The 25,145-nt window shown below is 45.2% G+C and overlaps 1 protein-coding gene across 3 annotated transcripts in view; it reads right to left on the bottom strand.

The window, feature by feature from the left end:
• Positions 1 to 25,145, bottom strand: part of plxnb2b (plexin b2b) — a 109,757-nt gene that overhangs the window by 67,488 nt on the left and 17,124 nt on the right. For 2 of the 3 annotated variants that reach the window (XM_084555451.1, XM_084555452.1), the window contains exon 2: positions 19,526 to 19,712. The gene's annotated coding sequence lies outside the window, so the exon portion shown is untranslated. Of the gene's footprint in view, positions 1 to 19,509; positions 19,713 to 25,145 lie in introns of all 3 variants that reach the window. The other variant, XM_084555453.1, reaches the window with a different exon arrangement.

Raw genomic sequence — 25,145 nt, 5'->3', positions numbered from 1 at the left:
AAGAATAAGAGCTGCAGCACACTGTATTGCTGGGGCCCTGCTGTGTTGCCCTCCTCGCCACAGTTCTTCCCAACTCTTCCCTCTGAGCACCAGGCCACTCCCGGAGAATTAACCCTGCAGTCATTATGCTGGTGAGGGTCACTGGATCTGTGGCATGTGTGGAAACACCAGTAGTTCTGTGGCTTCAATGCTCCGCCTCAGGCCTCCTGCCTGTGCGCCTGCCTCTACACACACACACACACACAGACACACACAGATAGACCCACATGTGCATCCCAAACTGAGCAGTGTCATGGACACAGAGAATACCCACACACCAAGGCTTGTTGCCCAGTCACCACTCAGCCTGCTTAATAAGGATGGCAAATAGTCCCTGCAGCACTAAAGGCACAATAACAGAAGCCATGATATTCTCTCCGTAGCAGAAGCCAGAGTTTAACTGTCTCCTTGTCCAAGCAGAGGGCTGGAGGTTCACAAGGCTAAACACACAAACTCCATTTGAATTAGAGCTGGATTCACAAGGTGACAGGGCTCGTTTCAGCTTCAGACACGGGGGAGAAGGCAGCCAGGCTATCTCCTAAAGCAGCACCATGGTGACATGCCACAGGTAAAACGCTGGACCGAATAATGAGCAAGATGAGAGCAGGCAGGGCAAACAATGGCTTCAGGCAGCCGCTGTAAATGCTGGCATCACTTTTTAATTGCCGCCATTCTCACTAATGTTTGTCCGAAGGGGGGAGGAGTGGTCGTATGTGGCCTGCTCAGTCTGCAGCATGGTGGTACCCTTTACACACAGACCACGCAGAGACCTCCCCACCTTTAACTTGCAACTCAAACAGATGGAAGAATAGCCCACTTTTACACCTGCCATGAAAAGCCTTTCAATATACCACCTGCCCATAGCAATTTTCCTTCCCCCTACTTCAACTAAGGTGGCAGGATGAGCAAACAGACATTCAGGCGCACACTCACCCCCCGGGGCATCATTATACCAGACACAAGAGTTGCCGCCAAAAGTAATGGAGCTCTGGGTCTACCTGGCTCATGGCAGCTCCTACGTTCTTATATTGAAATGGAAGGAATGGGAGAGCTCTGAACACCGTTTATAAAAAAGCTGCCAGGGGCTTTACTGTGGGATTATGAGAATTGGCCAGGAGTCGGGATAAGCAGGGAGGGGTGAAAGGGAGCAGTTCTGCTGTTGGTGTTTTTTTTTTTTTTTTTCTTTTCCTGTGCTGGCTGGTTCTGACTGTACTGGGGTTGGGTTATACTGGGTTGGGTCAGGCTTTTGCTGCCAGCTCCCAGAACACAAGGGCTCTTTTTTCCCCTGCCAATCACAACCAGATGTGACCAGGCTTGTTTTAAGAATTCTGATCCCTAACTCAGTCCTGCTTTCAGCTTTTAAGAGAGCCATTGGAGTAACAGCAGACACACTCAAATTTGGTGGGGCACTTATTCTCAGAGAGAAACACACACACACACACACACATACTCGATGTCAGGCATGCACACAAACACCGCTTGGCTGAGGCACTGTAATCACAGGGGGCCAAAAGGAATCCCAGAGCAGGAATGGGCTCCAATAACATGCTTCTCAACAGTGGGCGCTTGTCTCATTCGCCCATTCCCAAACGACGTGTAGTTTGAGGAGATTCAACCTGACATGACTCAGAGATTTACGAGGGGTAGACAGAGGCCCATTTTCCCACAGATACCCAGCGCTATCAACGCAATGCCGAGGCCCATCAATTATAGAAATTCTACAACAGGTATCCTCAGAGCCCTAGAAAGCAGAAACACAACATGAAGTACTTCCTGCTGCTGTGGTGTTAGTGCGCCTGTGGCTGTATTTTAATATTTGAGTGCCACTGGAATGTTTTTCCTTCAAACACAGCACAAACACAGATTCATGCCCTCTAGCTACATACAGCAGAGCACTGACGCTAATGATAAGAGGAGTACAGACATGATTTTAACCATGCAGCTGCTGTGTGTGTGTAAATGAATCTGGAGCTTCGAGGGGGTCATGTGTTGTGTATCTAACCAGTAGGCGCTGGTGTGCTATTAACTATTCATTACATAAATCTGATTAGGGAATTATTCATCCATACAGGTTATGTGAGTAAGCATTACACAGCGCCTTAACCGCTTTTCTTCCTTTCTCCTGTGCTCCGGAGGATCCGGTCCCGCCTCACCGCCCCCCTTGCACCTTCTCTGCCATGGATCCAACCTCGAGCAACATTATCAGAGAACACCATCTGTTCCCTGCAGCAAGTGTAAAATTGAGCTGCTTGAAAGTCGTCCGATATCGATCCCAGCCACATTAATTTCATAATGCCGCAAACAGTGAGGCACCATTCAAAATCATATCATGGAATCTGTGCACCTGGTCAAGCCATTACTCATGACTTGCAATGGACGCAACTGACTTCCTGACCAGGTCATGACGCACACACGTCCAATGTCAGACCTGCATCGAATACAAATTGTGGTTGTTGTGCTGGGAATCAAATGTTATTGTCATATTTGCAATTTGTAATCATCTCAAAATATCCATTATAACGTTGTTCACACAGTACAGATAATTGACTTGAAGTTTAATGTCTAACCGTAATTAACACGGCCCTGTGCAAAGATTCTTTTTACAGTTAATGACTACGATGAGTAACAGGTTTAGGTCATATTAATAAAACATGAGGAGCTAATGTTTGAAACAAGAAGGAGTCTAAGGCCCTGTTACTGAACCGCAAAGGCTGCAGAGGTAATTACACGTCAAAATATGAAAGCACTGAACTGAACAACAAGGAAACAATTTGACTACTGACCGCACAAAAGTACAGTCACTCCACTGGGGGCTCATTTTGAAAGACATTAGTTTTCACACCGATGGTAGAAGTAAGATTTTTGATGAAATGATGAACCCCAGCAGCTCATTTAGATTCCCCTTGACCAGACTAATTAATTTAGTCACTGTGTCACCCATTAGAAATCAAAAACTGATCGACAAAAAGGGAAAACAATCAGTGATTCAACTGGCAGTGGGGGCCAAACCCAAAATCATCAAGAGACACACTGATCTGCCATCATTAAATTATAGAAAAATGTCACCAGGCTGCAAATACACTCTTGTTATCGAACAATTAAATACTTTGTCTTTATCTGAAGTAGTGGTGAAACAGAACTATTTACCAGATGGTGGCACAAGAACATGTTGAAGAATTTATTTTTGAGCCATGGACATCCATACCAAACATAATACAATTTTCTTGAGGCTGTCATGGACAAGCAGGCACACGGATCAGCCATGCTTACCATCTTCAAGCCACAGTGCTTGGGGTACAAACAACCAGAGAAGCACTGGCAAAAATCTTACAGATCCATTAAACACAAGAAAGTCATTTATTTGTGTCTTGCAAATCCCTGAGGATCTCACCCATGACAAGCTCAACAACCGCAGTCACACTCGAAGGTGACACAGTGCAAACAAGGCACAGTCCAAGATCCAATCATACGTGTCGATGGTGTGTTAGTGGTATCTTCACATTTGTTCGACTATATGTACGTAAACTTGTACGCACACCAGGAAGTCTATAAATGATTACTTGTGATTACTATCTTTAAAACTTGAATGTCAAACATAGGTAAACTAAGCTGGGGAAAAAAACCCTGCAGAGAGTCACACGGCTGCAATTCAAGCTCATCTCAAACTGCTGCCTTGTTTTTTGATTCAAACAAGCCTGTTGCAGAGGGCACAAAAGTCAGAGCTCAAATGAGGCAATCTCACTTCAAACAAACCAGATATGTGGCTAACCAAGTCTTTGTCAGCAGCTCACATACGCGTAGACATTAAGTTAAATGAAAACACAGTTCGAGGATTGCAGTCATCTTAGGAACAGCGCTGTTTGGTTGGAAAAATATGTAGATTACTTTACAGCCACATGCATAAAGCACATTAAAACCTAATGTCTGTGGGGCTCCACAAAGAAGCAAATAGGATGGAGATTGGTAGCAGGGGAGGTGGGAGGGCGTGAGTTTAGCAAGAGTACGGAAGGGAGGAGAGTATGCCCTACAGGCTCCTCTTTAGTAGATGGTCCATTGTGGTTGACTGTACAGGTCGATAGATCAGGTCAATAGATCATTAAGCAATCCCTATGCTCCTGAAATAACACAGGGATCAGAGTGGAGATAAGAGGCTGGATCAATGCTGAATGGACGAGAGGGTGGAGCGGTGCACAGAGCCTGGAACGGGGATGGAGCGCACATGGCCTGTCAGGGCAGCGAACGGACTGGGCCTGCCATGTGCCTCAATACATAATCGCTAAAGAGTCGGCTCTCAAGTCATGAAAAAAAAAAAAAATAAATGATGGTTTTATCTCCACTGCATTAGAACTGAGCTAGATAATTTGTGATGTATAAAAGTTTTCACAAGCACGATTTGGGCAGGAATATTATTACGGGAGGAGGTGGGTAATGAAATGTCTCCCCTTTTTACTTGCAAAAAGAAACATTGTCCCAGATAATGTTTAAGCCAGCGGAGAATTACAGCGAATTGTTACATAACAGACAAAGAAAAGCTGCAGGAAATTACGTGACCAGGATTAGTTTTATTTTTAACATCAGAATAATTTACTTCAACTATTTAGCTGTAATTATTAACAGAAAATAAGAAACAATTGGTATTTAAATGCCTCATTCTGAGTGTTGATTATTTGTGTCTTACAATAAAAAAGGGACGGATATATTCTATATGTAGCACAGTACATATAGAACATATCCGTCAACTCAGATATACAGATGTATGAAGTGTTTCCTCGATTTTATGGGCTGCCAAATGAATAATTAGTTTAGCAAAATGCTTTTCTGTTGCCCTCAGTTGTCACACTGCGTGTCACACTGATGAAACAACTGCATGTACATAAACTGAAATACTGTAAGGAAAGTCAAAATTACTGAAAAGACTAGATCGTTTCTGTAAAAATCTAATAAATACCAAATAAACCTGAAACTGGATGAAAAAATTCGACAAGTCAAGGTAATATAGAAATCCTGTTAGATATAGTCAATAGAGCTATAACTGCCATATGAAGAGGGCTTTAGAAACTACTTCTTTGGTAGAACAAGGCCCTGACGAAAACTGTAAGTGATGTCCGTGAACTAACAAGACTAAAGTCTGGCTAGAAAGAAACACTGCTGTTAAATTTTTAAAAGAAAATATTCACCACTGTGAGCACCACAGCAAATTCTCTACACTGACACAGTGCTTTGATGGCAGCGGAAACCTCGAAGTAAGAAATCTCAAAACACAAGGGTACAATACGATCAGAGCGGCAAAAAAAATATCTAAATTTAAGTAATGTGGGTGAAACAAACTTCCATCCAAACTTAAATGATGCTTTAGGAGAGCATGGGTAGACAGGACTGGGTAAGAGTCTGGAAGGTTTGACTAAGCTCTGCATCTCTGCGGGCTGCGTACTTAGGAGGAGCACCTGTACAAGACGGGGTAGTCAGTGGGATTAGAAAGTATGAAATGGATTGAGGTTTAGACGGGCAAATGGGAAAGCACAGCGGGATACCAATCCCATAATCTCTTCCTACTAGGCCTAGCTTCGAGTTTATTGCCTTTTTAAAATTCACTAATACAGATTATTCTGTCTGTTTAACTCATTAACATCAGTAGCTATCTGGCAAACCGATTTAACGCCGTACATTATTCCAAACGCCTTTAGGCGAAAGCACTGCTGTGTGGCTCTGGCTTTAAAAGATGTCTTCTATCAGATAAGGAGTGTAATTATACAAAAGCACAACACTGAGACGTATAATGCCATCTTAAAGCACTTAATCATATGGCAGCATTAGTAGGCTGTGCTAATGCCGTTCTGTATGGTAAATAGCAGCGTAAGCCCATTCTTATGACCGAGATCCATCCATAATCTGAGTGGTTCATTTTAAAGGTCAACACCCGGTGTTTATCAAATTCTCTCATAAAAAGGACTAAATATTGATTCAGGATCATAGCAGCATCAAATTACTTTAGAACTGATTTTGCATTATATCAATAAGTCTGTTGTATTTGCAGACAGAGAAGCTCTGTGGCTTTGATCGCACCTTCTAATTATCATCTGTAAGCAGGGCCTATATTAAAATACACAGAGCAGGGGGCAAAGCCCGGGGACTGGCGTTTCCTGGCCCCTGCCTGATGCCGCCGTGGGCTCTTCCTGTCTGGGTGGCGGGGCCAGGCCTGCCTGCTGGGAACCTGAGTAACTCCGCACAGAAGAGGGGGAGGGGAAAGAAGGAGCGGAGGAAAGCCATACTCAGACGCTCCACCCTAAAGAGGAACAGCATGCCAGCCCCGGAGGACATCTGTTTTCACAGGTGTGCTCACCCAATGTGATTAAGATTGGCGCTACGCACCCACCGAGCAAAGCCGCGCTGATGCGCCGACGCCGTGGGTGCTGGGGCACGGGCGTGAGACGAGAAGAACAGTTGTTGTTCTGGTGCAGATGGAAACGATGATGAGAGTTTGAGTGAAAGAGGAAGGAGCAAGTGGAGGAGAAAATGGGAGGCATGGAGGAGGCAAGCTATACGAAAATGTCCACGAGGCTTGTTCACTGCAAGCACCGGTTTAGAGAAACATAATTTCAGAAGAGAGGGATTATTCTGAGCACATGCAGATTATTCTCTTCTTTTGGATTCTTAAAGTGAAAGGGAGAGATCACATGAAAAGACTGGACTGAGCCACACATGAGAGCAGCATTTTTAAATCCGAAACGGGCAAAATGTTCTGGATGAAGACTGGTTGGCTTCAAAGGGAAACCATTCACCCCAGAGAAGGCAATAGGACATAGGTGGGCAGTGGTTTTGGCAGTACCAACACGGCTGGTACCCAATCCTCAACGCACCTGCTTCCATGGCAACCAAAAGAGGGATTGCTTTCCCTTACACCAGCAGGCCACTTCATGCTTTAATGTAAAGCGACAACTTGCCGGAATTAATTTGTGTGTTGTCAGAAAAAAAGTCCCCCAAAACAGATTTAATTCAGAAAAATAGAAAAAAATAAGCAGTTTTCCTTATTTATGTTGGCTCCCCCATCCACCCCCACACCGCTGCTGCCACACCATAATTCTCCAGTGGTTTTTGAGAACTTTCAGCCATTTCAAGTGATCGCACTCCTAGAGTAGTACGAGGCGACGACAAGAAAATCTTTAACGAACGAGAAAGCAATTCCATTTCACAGCAGCGAGGAACCGAGGAGGAGGGGCGGGAGAGTCAGTCACCAGCTTCTAAAGAGAAATGGAAGCCTTGGATAAAAGCTGCTCACCCCAAGATATCTCCAGAAAAAAAAAAAAAAAAAAAGACCAGACAGACTTAACACCAAATGATCCTGCTGTACGACTCAGAAGCTTACCTAGCACTGACAACTGACAGGAACACTGCTACGCTCCGTGTAGCTTATTAGCATTTGTGGATATCACTTTGCTTGTGCCCTCAAACTTCTTAAAAATCCATCTGTAACTAAAAGAGCAACATGGTCTTTTACAGCGGCAATGATTTGGTAGACACTGAATACATAAAAACTAAATGCATACTTATGCATGTTCAGACTGCGACTCAAAGGTTTTGAGCTTTCATCAAAAGTCAGTGATTTTACTATCCTGCCATGCAAAACCTGTTGCTAATGTATGCTTAAGGGAAACATCAGTGTAAGAATGATACTTATGCACACATACAAGGCAGCATTCAGAGTTAATGTTGCATGCTGTGATGTCAAGCTGCTGCAAACAAATATATTCTATTAGTCAGCCTGGGATATATTACAGTCCTTGATCACACAGCCAATCCTTAGCCCTGATTCTATTATCCATCCAATCGAGTGCACCCCCTCCCTCCCTCCCTCCGTTTCCCTCCCATCAATGAAGCAATGGCAGGCATCGCTCCCACATCTCTGCCCTGCTCCAATCTGCTCTCGCTTCCCATCTCCTGGCGAGCATTTCTCAGCAAGGGGTATGACTTCTCTCCAAAAGCTAGATGTGAGAAATGTATATATTTGTAAGTGCTAATACGAAGCAGCACAGAATGTTGGGCCAGCACCAGACAGATGGTTCTGAGAGAGGCAGAAGATCAGAGAGATGCTCCCTCCCACCAGTTCTGTCCTCGTTCCTCTATTTCTCTGAGAGAAGGCACCATCACAGCGCTGCATGGCACCGAGGAGCTTCACTGTACAAAAGCGGCCTCAATTCCCCCGATGGTGGAATCAGCTCACTCTAACAAGGGTATCAAAGCACTTCATCAGTGAGAGGATATTTAAAACTGCAATCCTAAAAAGCCTACTAAACTATTGATGGAATACTATTGAGAGGTTCTTGTGGTACAGAAGGACAAACAGAGGCGCATAATGAAAAAACTGGCAGATAAACAACACAAAACAACAAAGACAAGTAGAAAATAGTGGCTCTCAGATTTGTAGACAGGTTACTAATGACATGGAAATTCTGGCGTGTATCTGGTTTAAAGGCACAATTAGCCTTGTCTGGTGTGTCCTTCATGAAGCACAGCCAAGGCAGATTAATTGATACAATCAAAGACCAAGTGAGTTTAATTTCTGAAGCCGGAGCAAACGTTATAAAGTGTGAACCAAAGGACGGACTGACTCGCTGTACATGCACTTACATGTAAATGAGTGAGTGCGCGTAGGAGGGGTTGTTTCAGTTTCGCAATAGAAAGGATCTCATGTCTTTATTTGGCATTCATGTGTTTTACACTTGGCGTGCTATGACACCTCACAGGAGGCCAGGGTCACCTAAAGTGCAGAGCCTAACAGCTCTCACACACCAGGGGAGGCGGGGCTATTCAGCAACTACAAGGCAGACACACAAATAAATTGATTCACTTTCACACACACAGATGGACAAGAAGCCACACAGACAGACAAAATTCTTGAAAAGCAAAGAACTCCCCTCAGGATTGGATGAGGCAGGCAGTCTGTGTGGTAAAAGTTAGCCATGCTTTCAAAAGTCTACATTAAATGACTCAGACCCATGTACAATGATAGACCGCCTAGCCCGCTGCTTCTGTCTTTCACTATCGCTTTCCATCTAAAACTCACAAATGGAATTTGTTGCAATGCTCCCTCAGTGGGAAGAACTCAATTCAGGGGCAATGGCGCCATGGCAGGACTGCCTCCACGCAGAAAATATGCTGCTTGGCCTGGTGCAAGGAGAGGAAGGTTGTGCTGAAGCTGTTGATCGATTGGGATTTCATTGTTCAGATGGGATATAAAGCCCTCTTTGTCTGCCCATGCTCTTCTGACCTTTATCGGGCCGTTGAAGAAGGAAAACGCCACCAGGCCGACAGGGAAATGGAGAGTCTGTTTTGCTCTTAACACACTGCTCACAGATTGCAGAGCTGGCGTGGTGTGGCGGACACAGACTGTCTGCCGACCTGGGCGCTCTCCGCCCTGCCCGACCTTGGTACAACTGTGCCAATGTGCCAATGAGGTCTCCAGAACACCCTGTACTCACCATTAAAAAAAAAAAAAAAACCCTTTCCCTCCGACAAGGCTGGAAAACAGAAACGGGCTCGAGACACAGAGTTCATTAACAGATAAACAGCGGAAGGTGGGAAAAGGAGAGCGAGAGATGAGAATAAACGAGGAAATGACAACGGACGGAAGATTGGGGAGAGGGGTTGGCAGCCGTCCATGAAAAGACAGCTGGCAGCGACATCCTTCACAAACCTGGCGATGCAAGCGGCATGATGGAAGCAACCTCCAGAGACACGGAGAAAGGGAGAGAGGAGGAGAGGAAGAAGGGGAGAAATGAGGGGGTTAGCAGGAGGGGGGTTGTGGCAGTAGATAACGTGGCTTTCGTCTCCAGACTCCCGTGCTAATTAACACAGTTCCACATACAAGGCCCCCTGCCTGCCTCGCAGGCTGGCCCCGGTCTTGAGCGCCGACACAGAGGGACGGAGAGTGAGGGGAGATGTTGGTGTGTGAGAGGAAGGGCTGGGGGGAGTACGAGGGGTGAAAAGGGATTGAAAGGTGAGGAAAGGTGTGGCGGCCTTGTCTGAAGGTGAGTCAGCTCCCCCGCCTGCCTGCAGCCTGGTTCCTCTGGCAGAAAGAAGGGGGGGATGAAGATGAACGAGTTGGAGCATGGGGATGCTGATCACCAGCCGAGTCACTCACCGGCCATCTCACTCCGGCGCTCACTACATCCAGAGGGAGCAAGCGAGAAGGAAATAGAGAGAGGGAGAGACAGAGAGAAGTGAGGAGGCCAATGAGCCGGCACCGGTCCAGTCACAACCCCACAGACACAAATCCTGGTTCTGTACCATTAGCTCCAGACTGTCATAAATCAGACGAAGGCAGCCAGCAGGACGAGAAAGAAGGCCAAACAGAGAAGTCAAAAAGCCAGAGCCACACAGCACTGATCAGACAGCAAGGGGGAACAAACAGCAACCTTTGGACAGGGGAGGCATTTATAACACCACAAGACAGGCTCCTCACACAGCAGCTGGACAGAGTAAGGCCAGCTATTGAACCTCAGTGCCTTTTCAGCTGTGTCTGAAATGTGTCTGTAGCCCTGTTTACAGAAATGTCTAAAGACGGAAAGCTGCTGGCACTGGAAGCTTATTCAGACATTCGTTTCTTATTCCAGGAAACTTTGCTGTTTTTAAATATTTTTGGGAGTAGAAGAGTTACAGAAAATAAAGATACAGATGTGAGGAACATCACTTCAAGCTGAAACGTGGACTGGAAAGCAGCTGATCTCACTGAACTCTTGCTGACCCTGAATCACTCATCTTTTTATGACTGCAACGTGAAACACTGATGAATTAAGAAGTTCTGAATCTTTGGTTAAATTAAACATTTGATTTGCATAAGAAGTTTAATACTTGGCATGTCTTTTAAAAAGCATATTTTACAAGTAAATTTCAAGTTACTTAACGGTTTCTGCTTTGGTTTCTCATAAAAGCTTCTGTTAGCACACACATGATCCACATTGCACTGATGTTAGCACCCTGGATATTTAGTCATTACAATTTTGTCACTGCAAATTGTGGATCTCATTCAGAACATGTGGGTTAGTGTTTCCATTTGGTAATGCCATTACTGGAGCAAAAGCTTCATTAGCATTTCTGCATGTAATAACCTCAACAAGGGACTTCCTAACCTAGATTTCAGCCACACCCATCCCAGGCATGCTGCCATGGCATGCGCCCTTTTGGAAGATAAACAACACATCTGCCTCTCTGCTCCGAAAGTTGTACGTATATGTTATATATAAAAGATGGTTGTTCTGTGAATGCGTGTGGGGAGTAGTTTATAGTGTGTGATTGGATTCCATGTAAGACTGTGTGTAGGAAGCGAGGCTATAGATTGGCACAAACTGGCAGCAGAGCAGCTCTTGGTCTAGCTGCAAGTTGTGGCGAGTGTGTGCCAATCGTACCTCACACAGCAGTAAACCACGGGGGGCTGAACACTTCTACATTTCGATCCAATTAGTTTCATCTGCACACGCCACACATTTCGACATGCTAGAAGCGTAACAGGAGGAAGTGGAGGCTTATAGGGGGGTGGAGGTGTGTGGTGAGGCAAGTGGGAATGACTGAGAAAGAGGAAGTGAAGGATGGGCCAAGGTTGGGGAATCTTAGAATTCTGCGTATCTTGCATTGAGTTTCGGCACAGGGAGAAGAAAATGCAATTACACGTGCCCTCTCAGCCTTTTCAGGCAAGTATGGCGTGCAAAAGTGAGGAGGTAGTGGTGGGGTTTGTGCCCTGTGGCGACCAGCACTCTCATTCTCTATGCTAATAGACGCTTGTTCTGCATTCTAACAGGCATTTGGTGGCACAGCACTGAGCGGGGAGCAGCGGAGGGTGAGTGCAGAGCGGGCCTATAAGGGAGGGGCGGGTCTGTCGCCTCGTGTCTCCGGAGATAGTAGGAATAATGAAAAAGTCTGCTGGGACTTCAAAGCAAACGGCTGGTCATTTCCTGTGGTGATGGCTGATACGGGCCTACATGTTCAGGCAACAAGCACGCACACACTTAGTCACACATTCCTGCCAGAAAAAAAGCCCAGCCAATGAACACCACTTCCTTTGATGGTATAGTGGAGCCAAGAAGAAGGAGAAACAAGTCTCTGGACGTGGAATAAATTTGAAAAGCCTTTTGTGCGTTTCTGGCGGAACCATCTAAGTGCTCTAGCCACAGCCTTGGGGTCAGCACTTATGCAATGTGGGTGTAATGCCAGAAACGAGCTGGTGATGTTAACCATTTTACAGAAGAGGGTTTTTCGAACTTGAAACTGGCAACGTGTGAAGAACAAATAGTTGCACAGTGCAATCAGATGCATAAATACATTCTCTGCTTCTGTTATTGCACATGGCAAGCAACGGACCATTTCTTGCCAGACTTACTCACATATTTTAGCAACAAAAACACAGTATAATTAATTACTTTTCATTTAGGTGGTCCAGCTCTGGTCTGCTTCTGTGTGCACTGACTTGACTTACTATGGCTTACCATAGCACCAACATAAATCACTCAACACATAAGTCATATCCTCATCCCTGAGTCTCTGTTAGCGCTTTGTGTTGTATGTAGCATTCGTCCTGGGCTTCAGACAACTTTTTTTTTTTTTTTTTTTTTTTTAAACCAAAAGTTAGAAAAAGCAAGAATCCAATGAAAAGATTAGGTTCCACATTTTCTCAAAATGCAGTACGAGATATGCCAGTTGCTCATCTCAGAGTGGATTTAGACCAACATTTATGTACAATCAACAAAGTCTGATAGGTAATCTGAGAGAAGGGCAGAGGGCTGCTCAGCCTGCACGCAAAGTAAACAAACAAGGCAGCAACAGTCATTTCTGGCTTATCTCATGTCTTATCATCATCATCTTGTTTTGTTCTGAAACCCATCACATGACTTTTCATCGTATGTATATGGACAAGCACGCATCCAGAAACACATCCAGACATGTTTTTGTGTCTTATGTGCAAGTAAGAATCACCAGGACACAGTCGCTGTGAGTCTGGGTGAAAAAAAAAAAAAAAAAAAAACACATCTGGTTCCATTCAGGATGCCTGGAATTCTTCGCCTGCTTGGTTCACATTACTTCCGAGCCCCCATGCCGGCTGCGCGGGACAACAGATAAACTATGCCATTGCAACTGGAAAGGTGTAGGCTGACGAGGGATAGAGGTTAAGCTGGGTTTACAGGACTGTTCATAGTGTAGATCCTATGCCTCAAGCAAGAGACTCATGAGAAGTCAGATATGCTAATTTACAGCTTCTCCTCTGTTGCAAACCCTTCCTTACAGTATGTCAAGCAGGAGTGGGTCCTAAGGGAAAGGCACGTTAAAGGTTTTGCCGGACGGAACACCACCTGAATGTGATCCTAACCTCTCACTCTGATACTCACTCAGGAAAGCCCCACTAGTAGAGGGACAGCATTGTAAAGAACAGACCAGAGCTGTGCTGTAAGTAAAGCAAGCCTAAAACCTCATGAGGTTGGACAACACATGTTTTCCTCTGTTCCCAGTCACAAATCCAACCAGTAAACCATGTTTATTTTAATTTTGTTGTGAGAGCAAAAAGGGGGAACAAAATGTTGTTCAGCAACAAAATAAAACATCTAAATACCTTGGGATCAGTTCGCTCCACAAACCAATCTTGCTATAATTCCTGAACATCACCTTTGCTTTACATTTCAGAAAGCTCCCCGTCCAATTCCACCCCACCCAATTCTCTTATCTCCCAGGTTTGACAGAGTGATGTCTTCAGCCAAAATCACCTTGTCTACTCCGGTTCCCCAGGAGATGGAGTGCCAGTGATGTAGACGATTCAATCAGGGAGAAGTGAAAGAGCAGATCACAGACAATACGCCGCGGTGCCATTACTCCCAGTCCTCGGTTACCGCTAGCGACGCTTAGCTCGGGCCCCCACCTAATGGGCCATAATATCATTTTACGCCATGTTCCAGCTCTTTATACTAGCTCTAAACATAACTCTGTCGCCAAGGCACAATAAAAACAGATATATTTCTTTATTACTCCTCAGAAAGCATATCGCCAGATCGGAGCACCCCTACAAAGAAAACTAATATCTACAGGAACCCGCTCTTTTCCTTGGCTCATTTAGAGCAGACGCACAGTTGTTATTACATTGAGCTGCACTCTGCCGGCCTCACCTCCCCATGCCGTTCACTCAGAGCGTAATGGATGTTTTATTATAATAAAATGAATACAATATCTTCACCATAAATAGCCTACTTAAAAAGCCATTTTCTCTGGCTTCCAATATGTTTGAATGTCCATCACGCCTCTAGCAATGAGGTGCCACATGTTTAATTCAGAGCAAATGCAATTTGCATGTTGCGCGTCACTGTGTAGGTGAAAACGTCATCTAGCCTTTGCTTACCCTCACTTCTTTCTGTCAGTTATCACGGTTCACACCTGCTTGCATGAAGTCATGCAAGTCTTCAGCAGGTTCATTACTTTGTATGTGAGCAGGAAAAGGAAATGTCTCCTGGGTACTCTGGTTTTGAGCCATTCACTTTCTTCATCTCATGGGGTAAATCCAGCCGAACAGAATTTAACTTGAGCGAGGGCAAGTTATTAACCACAACCTGGACTCATCCCCTAAGCTGGAAATACGGTGCCACTGTCCTCCACCCCTATATATCATCGGGTCTGACCAGCCCATTTACACGATGAGGATCTGACAAGAAATGCGCGAACACTTGGGCATGAACATGTGTGTGTGTGTGTGTGTGTGTGTGTGTGTGTGGCAAGATGGAAGCAGGAGGAGAGTTGGGGAATCCAATCTCTCACACAGAGGAGCAGAGACAGGCGGGCAGATACGCTCCAAGCTCAGAATAACCCTGGCGGTATCCATGAATGAAATGACAGGATTACAGGGGTATTAGAAAACCTGCTGAGATGGTTGATAATGCTGTTTATGGTTAGGCGTCACACCGCTTGCAGGGAAAAAGTCAAACTGTTTGACTAATGAAAATATGGACAACCTCTTCACATGGCCACTGAGCAGAAAATTCAAGGATCGGGTTTTTCCCTTTTCATTGGTTTGATGTTGGCCACTTGACAGATATTAACACAAACATTTAAAGATTTATCTCTAAGGCATTATTGTGGACGAACCTCTTAAAATGGGGACAGTAAACATGAGCACTACTATCCTGGTTAAGAATGGGATTATTGTTGTGTCAACAACCCCCATAGATAATAGTAATTACTGGCCTAGCTGCAGCGGCATCAGACTGAGGCAACTTCGCTAGCTGACAGCTTGGTCCTAATTACCAAGAACCACCAATTACGGGCTCCATTTCATTATTTATATTGCACAGCACCCCCAAATAAAAGAGACTTCAGTGACTCTGAGCAGCCACATCCCTGGCAGCTGCAGATGAGCATCCAGAGGACCTGCTGAATCATTCACTCAGTTTTTTCCCCCAGATAATATACTAGTCAGCATGCAAACAACATTGTCAGTGCAAAGCAAACTGAATAAAAATAGAAAAATGAAGGCAACAGGGGGCTGCCTTTACTTCCCTTTTGCCAGCCACAGGAAGTAATTTAGCTGCAAAGGAAGTGCATTATCATCTCATCTTTTCCTCACTTGCTCCTTCTCATTTATCTGCCAACAATGCTGCAGGATCAATTCTAAATCATCAGCCCTGGATCCTTTTAACTAGTAGAACTGTTTGCAGGTTATATCTACAGTCATATTTCATTTATTGTATTGCGAAATCTATGCAAGAATAACTGATTCATCTGGTGTTATGTAGAATATTCCCAATGATGAAAAACAAAAACAAAACATGAAACCAAAATTCTTTATCTTGTGAGTGCGTTCAAGCGTCCGCACACACACCGACTTTCACAGATGTTTCCCATCACCCTCTGCTGCCAAGCGGCGTCCAGTGATGGCTGGGGGGTGGGAGCGGGGGCTGAGGGCGGGGGTGTGAAATTCTGCTATTCCTGCTCCAGTGAATTCTGCAGAAGCTTGGCAGATCATTGTGGAGATTTGTACGTCTGTGGATTTGACATGAAACTGTTTGGGAGGCTCGTCTGGAATCTGTCCCTCAACGTGCCTCCCCTTAAAGTGGGCTTGGCTGTTCATCTTATGTTCCCATAAAGCCTAACTGCCGCATTTCTCAGCCCCCCATGGGTGCAGATGGGGCGATTAACTCAGCAGACAGGTCCTATACAATCATCCCAAACATTACAACCCTAAAAAAGCAGGCCTCTGAGTAAAAGCTCACAATCCTCAAAACAGGCGAACAAAACAACAAGCATCAGTTATACAGATTCATGCAATTGTACACCTTGTTGATTAGCAAAGACTGTCTCTTCTGATGATTCAGTGCAAATTCAGTGACTCGCAAAATGAGCTCAAACAGAAACTCATGCTCAGCAAGCTATAAAGCATGTAAAGCTATCATGTTCCAAAAAAGACAAAACAGTCTCAACAAAAACGAATACGAACGTACAAAAGGAATCTGCTGTGGTGATCCAAAGCGCTTAGCATTTAGATGACAGCTGCACAGGGCAGGCCTTGTTTGCAGGGGCTGGAGTGGAGCAGTATATGTGGCCCGGAGGCCGGATCTGTTCCAACTGTGCCCTGGCAAGAAAACGTTCAGCCCAGTCAGCCTCGACAGCTTGGAAATTCATAGGGGGCGATGGAAAACTGGAGGGCTACAGTACCAGCAAGTTGGAGTTGGGGGAGCTTTCAGAAGGAGAGTCACGAAGGGGCGATGAGTCAGGAACAAGGTGTATTATATTATTTTGGTACCGCAAGGACGTGACATTTGGTTTGCTTGATGAGCAAAACCAAACCTCAGCTGGTGATGAGGGCCTCGTGTCTGTGTTGGCTTGTGGTGATTAAGTTTATAATCTGGCAGGTATGTCTAGAGGGAGCAGAACCACTTTTAACCATTTTTACACAATCTGAAGGTGTTAGGAAATGCCGACTCTTGAATAACTTGCACTGGAGATGATGAATTTCTAAAAACTGGAATTGAATTATCACCACAGGGACAACTAAACAGGTATGATCCTCTGTGGTTCATGACAACAACAACAAATCACAGCAGGATGATGAGGTTTTTCCAACACATGCCTTTTGCCCTCCATGACTTAGCCAGCTTCAGGTTACATGGCACAGTGTCACCTGACAAACCATTGTGACACTCAGACTTTCAATAGATCACAGGCATCACAGTTAGGATCATCACTTTGATTTAGCGTAACAAATGAATTATTCACTCTCATCTCGGGGGATGCATAGTAAAATTCTGAGTCATTTTCAATAACACAGAAAGGACTTTTGATGTTGGACAGCTTTCTCCTCACTTGATTAACCTGAACCAACTTCAAACGTGCCGCAGTTTGGGTATCGCCATCAGGAATATTCTAAACAAACGGGGAGCCTTTTTAAAAAATAATATTTCCTATGAACGTCCTCTTTGAAATATTATGTGTCAAGGGACTGCTAGTCATTAAATGGCCCCGTTTACCCATTTTAGTTATATGCTTCAATGAAACATTTAAAATTGTAAACTAAATGATGATCTCAGGTAAGAAGACGAGAGCAGAACTAGATGAAGGCACTATTTTACATTCAAGGTGTCTAAAAGTAATGCAATACATAAAGGTCACTATTAGACTAGGGAAAAGAAAACGGAGGGCTCCCTTGTTACCATTGCAATAAAGAACAACAAAAACAAGACGTTTGTTTGTTCTAGTGCATCCTAATTCATTCATCCCCAAGTATGTCTTTGCTCCAGGGTTGTGCAGAGGCAAAGCCTCATGGGAAAAATGATTGACACCTCCTAATCCTCATGGATACCAAAAATCATGTCATTACCATGACATTTACAACATCTTCTGGGAGGGGTGTGATCAAAAAATGGATAAATACAGCGAAAACTCCAAAAATAAGATGCGTGAATGTTTAATGCGCCGTATTTTGGGTCACAAGTGTAGCTTAAGTACTTTGAGCGAAGGCATCTCTGCACCCAAGTTCTATTAATTCAGCACAGCCAGAATAACCACCTGGGGTAGCCTACATTTCAAACGAGCCATATTTTGTTTATCTTTAACACCAGCGGGCAGGCTGGCAGGCATGCAGCACTGGAGGGAACGTAATGGAAAACGGTGCACAAGAGTTATGACCCAAGCAAACAGCTGATTATGGAGAAGATGAGAGAGAAAAGCAGTCGTCTGTCAAGTTAAGCACGCCACAGACGGACAAGTGTAGCCCCGTACGAAACCAGCAAGTCCTGAGGCTTTGAGGCAGCTTTGGGAGATTATGTACGCCACAGAAGCCGCATGAGAGGAAGTGATGAACAGCGGCAAAACCTAAATATTCCATTAGCAATTACATGTTAATACTGCTCACCTTTTCATTTATCACATCGACTGGGTGATTGTAATTTATCCACTGCTGAATTAAATGGGAACAGAAGCAGTTTTTTTAAACCGTCTATAAAACTAAAATGATAACAGCAACAGTTAATTACCAGGGATTTTCATTTAATGAGCATCAGAGCAGGTTTAATCACTTGCATCACTTAATAAACAAGCAACCTAGCGGATTGCACACAAAGTTTTGTCACAATATAACTTAACCCAACTTGTAGGCCAGGGCTTGACTTATAATTGGACTATTGTTTCTTGACATATTATCACACAGTGCTGACCATTTACTGGCCAGCAATGTTCCACTTCTATGAGCACAATAACAAAAAACTGTTTTCATTAGTGTGCTGTGGCACTTGGGGCTGAGTGTTGCCTGCATATCTCCCGGCTGAGATGGTCAACTATCTGCTGGGTAGCAGAGACACCGCCTCAATGGCTTCCCTCAGTTGTGCACATCCTATCTGCCCGGTCTTTTCCCCAGAGCTCACTACCGCTCCTCTACCTCTGCTCTTGCACTGGCAGCCAAACAATAGGAGTCAGGACTACCTTAACGAGTAGAAAGAGGAGGCTCATCTAATTAGAGACACCCCCACACCATCCACTCCAACTCCTCCTGTTAACTCAGAGCAGTGTGATACAGCTTGGCCAGGGCTGGGACTGTTGGGTCCATCGTGAGAGAAACAGCGGCTGGATGTTGCTGGTTCTTTCTGGCTGCTGGCCAATGGGGGACCATGGTAATTGCCCAAATCCCACTACAGCTAGTGAGGACAAAGAGTGTGAGGGCAATGCAAGCCAAAAGAAGTGAGAATATGCTGGGACCAAGTGTGGGAATGAAAGTCTAGCAATAAAAAAAAAATACAGATGGAGACAGATACAAGCTTAGAGAAACGAGGCACCAAATATAAATGTTTGTGAGAACATTACAGAAACATGATGTAACGTACTAGACTGGTGAGCCAGAATATGTGAAGAACCTGAGGACTTTCTTTGCCCAAAAAAAATAAATAAAAATAATAGCACAAGAACAGAGAAAAAAACAGAACAAAGTATTGGGAGAGTAAGTGAAAATAAAATGACCTCGGGTGCTACTCACTAGGGAGAGGCCGACAGGGGTGCAGTGAGCGTCTTGGCTGTTGGAGTGGAACAGAGTAGGGTGCAGCGGCGGCTACACAGTGGGCGCTCACTGGACACTTCAATCACAGGCAGCCAGAGCCCCAGGCGAACTTGGCCAATTAGCCACACACTGCCGCTGACCCCCAGCTTCATTAAGGGCCTGGGCTCTGGATAAGGGGAGAGAGGAGAGGAGGTAGAGAGGATTAGGGGGTGAGAGAGTAAACTGTCAGCGCTGGCCAGGTTTGAGAAGACACACACATGCATTTCCACGGACACACGCGCTAGAGGTGAGGCTCAAGGTTACAGATAAACACAATCAACTGTGGGAGCACCCTATCCTGCACATATACACACTGGCCAAATCACAGTCCCACATCCCTGTGGGTTTACACCTGAAGCAAAGGTGGAGGTAGGGAGGCTGGAGCCCCAGAGGCCAGAGGGCATTGCTCTCCCCCACTCGCCCACACCGCTGCAATGACAGCAACAGGTGTGGTGGCCAACAGACATGCAATTACCAGGCTGAGAATGTGCCCTTTGTGACAGAGACAACAGCAGATCAGAGGGAAGATCAGAGCTAGAGGGGGAGAAAAGAGGAGCAGAGTGGGAGGAGAAGCGAGAGACGAGAAGGAAGAGAGGAAGATACAGACTACTGAATGTCCCTGGAGGGGAGAAAGGGAGAGAGGGGCAGAGAGATTTCCAAGTCGGCTCATTTTATCGCAAATCCCTCACAGACAGAGCGCAGAAAAAAGAAAAAAGAAAGATCAAAAACCAATACATACAGTAGCTATGGAACACCTGTTGTTCTGCTGCAGAAATACAGATTTATACTCTTTGGTGGTCTGGAGAGACCTCACATACATGTGCGCGTAACACTGAGACAAAGACGAGAGAACATCCCATTACTATTCAGATCGGGTGGGGCTGTTGGAGGTGCTTTGGGACGGGTAGCGCTCAATGAGCCCTGACAGCAAGACTGTTTGGTGTATGTATGTTTGTCTGCCTTACAAGTGTGCTCATCCACATGGGACCTCTGCTTGCATCAGCCTTGCGATGGAAACCTCAGCGGTGCAGCAGAGTGTGTGTGTGTGTGTGGGGGTGTGGGGGGGCAGCATACGCGCTCTCCTTCATTTTCTCTGCTCTCCCTCTCCGATTACGGGCCTTCGATCAGGCTAAAGTAATGTTTGTGAGCTTTGCCGCCAGTGTAGCAATAACTGCTGTCAGAAAGGTTGCATGCTTGGGTGGAGAGGAGATACTGGCCCTTTATTTAAAACAAGCCAAGGATAAAAGATCAATGGCCCAATTCAGGCCATGAATTGGAGGGAAAAGTTCACAAACATAGCGGGAGATTATGAGAGGGAGATATATGTGTGTGGATGGTGGGGAGCAAAGAGCGAAGGGGCATCTAGCTCATCTGGTTGCTAGTGGCTTATTGATCGGTGGAGACACACAGCTCCCAGCCATTCATCACAGGCCACTCTCAGGCCCTTAGATAACTCCTATGATAGTGCCCTGCCGCTGAGCAGCTGCAACTGGCCACATCCATTATCTTTTTAAGTAAGCCCCCTAGCCTGGGAACGGGCATGGAGGGACTTCTGGGTGACAGGCTGGAGGGAGGGCCTGCATAAAAATGGAAAGAACCAGGCCTGCGGTTAAGAGCCTGCGACTGAGACCAGTCTATACAAAAGGTTGAATTATGAAAAATGGCGGAGTGACAGCCACAACAGAGATGAGGAACTGTCTGTTTGCACCAGTAGGGGGAAATGTGACAGCACTATTGTTTCCATTTCTTCTCCAAACAGTATTAGCAAAGCTGTTTTATAGGAGATAGCACACAAACCATCCGAGCGACAGGCAGCACGGAAAACTGCTGAGTGGCTCGGTATTTATGTGTGTGTGTGTGAGTGTATATAAAGAGAAATCCCAGATTGGGCAGGTGGGGACCATCCATAATGAGCCATGCAGGGAGAGAAGAGAGGGAGTGAGGGCAGGAGAAGAAAGAGAGGGCAAAGAGTGAGGGAGAAAGACAGAGTGAGAGTGATGGAGACGGGCTCAGAGCCAGAGACAAGGCCCCAAAAGAGCAATTACTGGAGCTCTGGAGAAGGTGTGTGCCCAGCCCCCAGGCATAGTTTCAAACACCACAAAGCCCTGTAGGACATGTACTCAAAAGGACTCCCAAACACACACGTATTAGTTACACGCATTAATCCAACAAAAGCATCTAATGTACTAAAGTGAGTGGTGAGTGATGAGTGAAAGTCAAAATGGGGCGTAAGGAAGCAAGCGTGGAGGTGGGAGTATTTTTAAACTGGGATGGTAAAACATCACCATGCTGTACTCGTGCTCACATGTTTTCACCACAGCATTCTGTTCTGGTCGAAACCCGTTCCCTTAACAGCGTGGCCTCAAACAAAAGCTAAGGCTCCGGGGCTGAGGTCAGTGTGCGCAAAACTTTCAAGTCGATTGTGCTCCGTGCGGTGAGTGCTAAACAACACTGAGAAGTCTGGACAGCCTCGCGCCACGGTGCCTGTCACAAGTACGAATCCGAAATAGTTTCTGAAGGCAACCATTTCGGCCCGCCTCCCCAAAACACCCCACCTCACCCGTCTCCCACCCACACCTCTGCTTAAAGGAGAAGGACAAGCTGGGAAGAACAAGCGTGAATGATGGGGGGGAAACGAGAAAGATGTGCAAACAGATAAGGGGGAGGGGAAATTAAATTAAGAGAAAAGTTCTCGCGCAACGGTATGCACCATTGATTTCCTATTCTCTTGGAAACATTTAATGAGCTTAAATAGGAGCCTCGTTTGACACTGCCACAGTGACTCTGAGGAGCCTCCCAGTGAGAGGAAATCGTTCAGCGGCTGTGACGGCTACCGGAGGAGGGGGGCTGGAAAGATGGAGGGAAGGTGGGGGGAGGGAGTGAATGTTTTAATGCCAGAGCAAGAGACATGAGCAAGACAGATGTTGGATAATGCTCGGGAAATGGTCCATGGGTAGCTTTACTTGCCTAGTTCTCAATGAGGAGGAAAAAAGCATGAAGGATGAAGGAGATTACTGGAAGAGAGGCAGATGTTGGAAGAGGCTAAAGGCAGTATACATTCAACAATGCTGCTTGGATATGTAGGTGCTTAGTCACAACATGCACTCATTATAACCCAACAATGTCTAAACTGATTGACAGTTAGCGCTCTACTGCGGTGTTTCACCTCATTACTTCTTGGATGACCTCCCTACGAGGCGTTCGACAGATGCAATTGCTTGGCGGCCATCTTGTTGTTGTTTTTTCACCCTCCCCGCTCTCTTTTCTCCCTCTATCGGCAGGAGGACTATTGTCACTTCATAGAGCAAAGTCCAGAGGCGCTTCACTGCCTTCCACCGCTGATGAGGGCCCCGCTGGGAACCATCAGTAGACGCTTTATGAAGCTGTCTGGCAGAGTGAATGCAGTCGCTGTCCAGCCACCTTTTACAGGCAATCGTGATAATAAGAGTGTCAGGCATTGCTGTACACTGTCACCACAGGGGGGGCTTTCCCTGGCCGACTGCTGGGTGTGTTGGTGGTGTATTGAATGTGTGACTATGTTTAATAATAGCCAAAATCCAAACTTTACCCAAGACCGTTGAAATCTGTCAAACTACAAATAATCAGGCAAAATATATCCAATGTAACCCAATAACACAAAAACTTGCATCCACTAAAAAAACATTATTAGCATACAGTATGTGGCAATGCACCATGATATTGATTAGTGTTGATCTAAGAGTTGTGTGACGTGAACAGTCAATTATTTTTTCTAGAGATTGACTAAAATAATGCACCCTGGGACAGTGCCAGAATCAACCCAATACCATTAGCATGTTACTATAGATGGTTTCTGAGCAAGGACTCGGGCTTAGTGCCAGATACTGCAGCCATTAATCATGTGAGCGCTAAATTGATTAACTGCAAAAAATATTCCATCGATAAATTATCAGTTGCAGCTCAGACACAGCTCTTATGAAACATAGTCTTAGCCTAGCACCATTCTTTATTTAGATTTGGAGTGCACTTCTACTGGGAACAAAACAGACTCTAAGACAGGTAATGGCGTGCTTATGTGTATGGCAACATGCTAATTCACATGTGCACGTGTAAATGCTGCTGTCAAGTGGTTAAGCATGAATATTTCAGGAGCCTGTAAAGGCTTTTAAGTCAGACATGTGTTTGATTTAGTGCAGCACAGCATTCCACTAGAGTCTGTTTCATATATTAGGAGGTCAGAAAGGAGTGTTTCAGTTCCTGACCCCATTTTTTTTTCTCCCCCCAACTTTGTCTCAAGTGCTGGCAGAGCAGCTGGTTTGTACCACCTCTGAGTATCTATCCAGACAGATGCATAGTAAGCAGCACTGCAGCCAGTTTGTGTGTTTTTGCCCAACTGCCAGCAGTGCTGAGGCCATGTTTCACTGGGCTTTCATGTGTGACTCGCAGCTAAAGTTGTGCTGAGGAAGATTTTTTTTTTTATGAAAATGAATCTTGTGCTGAAACAATTATTTGATCCTCCGGTGATTAATTATAGTAAAATGAGGCTGCTCACATCATGAGCGTGCCCAGTTTCTTTCTGTAAAATTCTACCAGAAATGCATCGCACTCCCACACACATACCAAGTATAGGAAATGGAAAGTGATAAACAGCAGCACAAGGACAACAATTTGGAAAAGGTGCGTTTTTGCCCCTCAGACTACTTTATCCAGTGTCCGCAACTGTCATCTCCACCACTCTTGCTCACCATCGAGCCAGCAAGTCACAATTCTTCAAAGGAATCTGCCTGTGCTCGTCGTAGTGATCCATAGGTCATCATCTATAGGACACTGTGGACCACTCTCTAAATCATTTGCACTGGCCTATATATAGCTTGTGAAGAAAAGGTCATTATTGAAACAGAAAGCTATATTTCATAATTGCACTACCACGCTTCCATCCCCTCAGTGAAATTGGCTCTCCAGAATATATTCTCTCTCACTCTTTTCCATCTCTCTTTATCTCTCTCTCTTGTCTGTTAGAGAGGGCGATTTTGACAGGCTGACTGTCTCTCCTGATGCAATAACCACCCTCCATTTGTATCTGAGGAGGGTGCATTAACTAGACAGCGTAATCAGCCCGCACAGGAAAGGCAGCAAGCCTCACCAACCGACTGCTTTTTACCACTCTAAGCTATAACAGCTCGCCATTAGGCCACAATTAGCACAGCTCACTCGGGGAAAAATAACCCCTCAAAAGACCTTTGGGCAGCAGAGCGGATGTGAGAAACAAGACTTTCGTCCAAGTCCATTGTTACAATGAACACTCAGGAGAGATAATCTTATTTGATCATACTTGATGGTGAAGGTAGAGGCAAACATCTTTTTAAAAAAAGCACCTAGTAGTGCCATGGGACAATGCCAGAATCCAAACTGATACCACTGACATGTTACAGTGGGAGATTTTCCAAGTAAGGACTCAGATGGAAAAGGCTTATCGCCAGATACTTCAGACGGTGCATAATTCATCTAAAAAGGGAGTGGGGAAAAATGGATAAAAAAAAAAGTACATTTGAAAGCACTGCCTTATCATAAGTGCATTCAC

This window comes from Chelon labrosus, assembly GCF_963514085.1.
Source record: "Chelon labrosus genome assembly, chromosome: 11".
Lineage (NCBI taxonomy): Eukaryota > Metazoa > Chordata > Actinopteri > Mugiliformes > Mugilidae > Chelon > Chelon labrosus.
The sequence above is the reverse complement of the archived record's forward strand: the minus strand, read 5'-3'. Positions and strand labels throughout refer to the sequence as shown.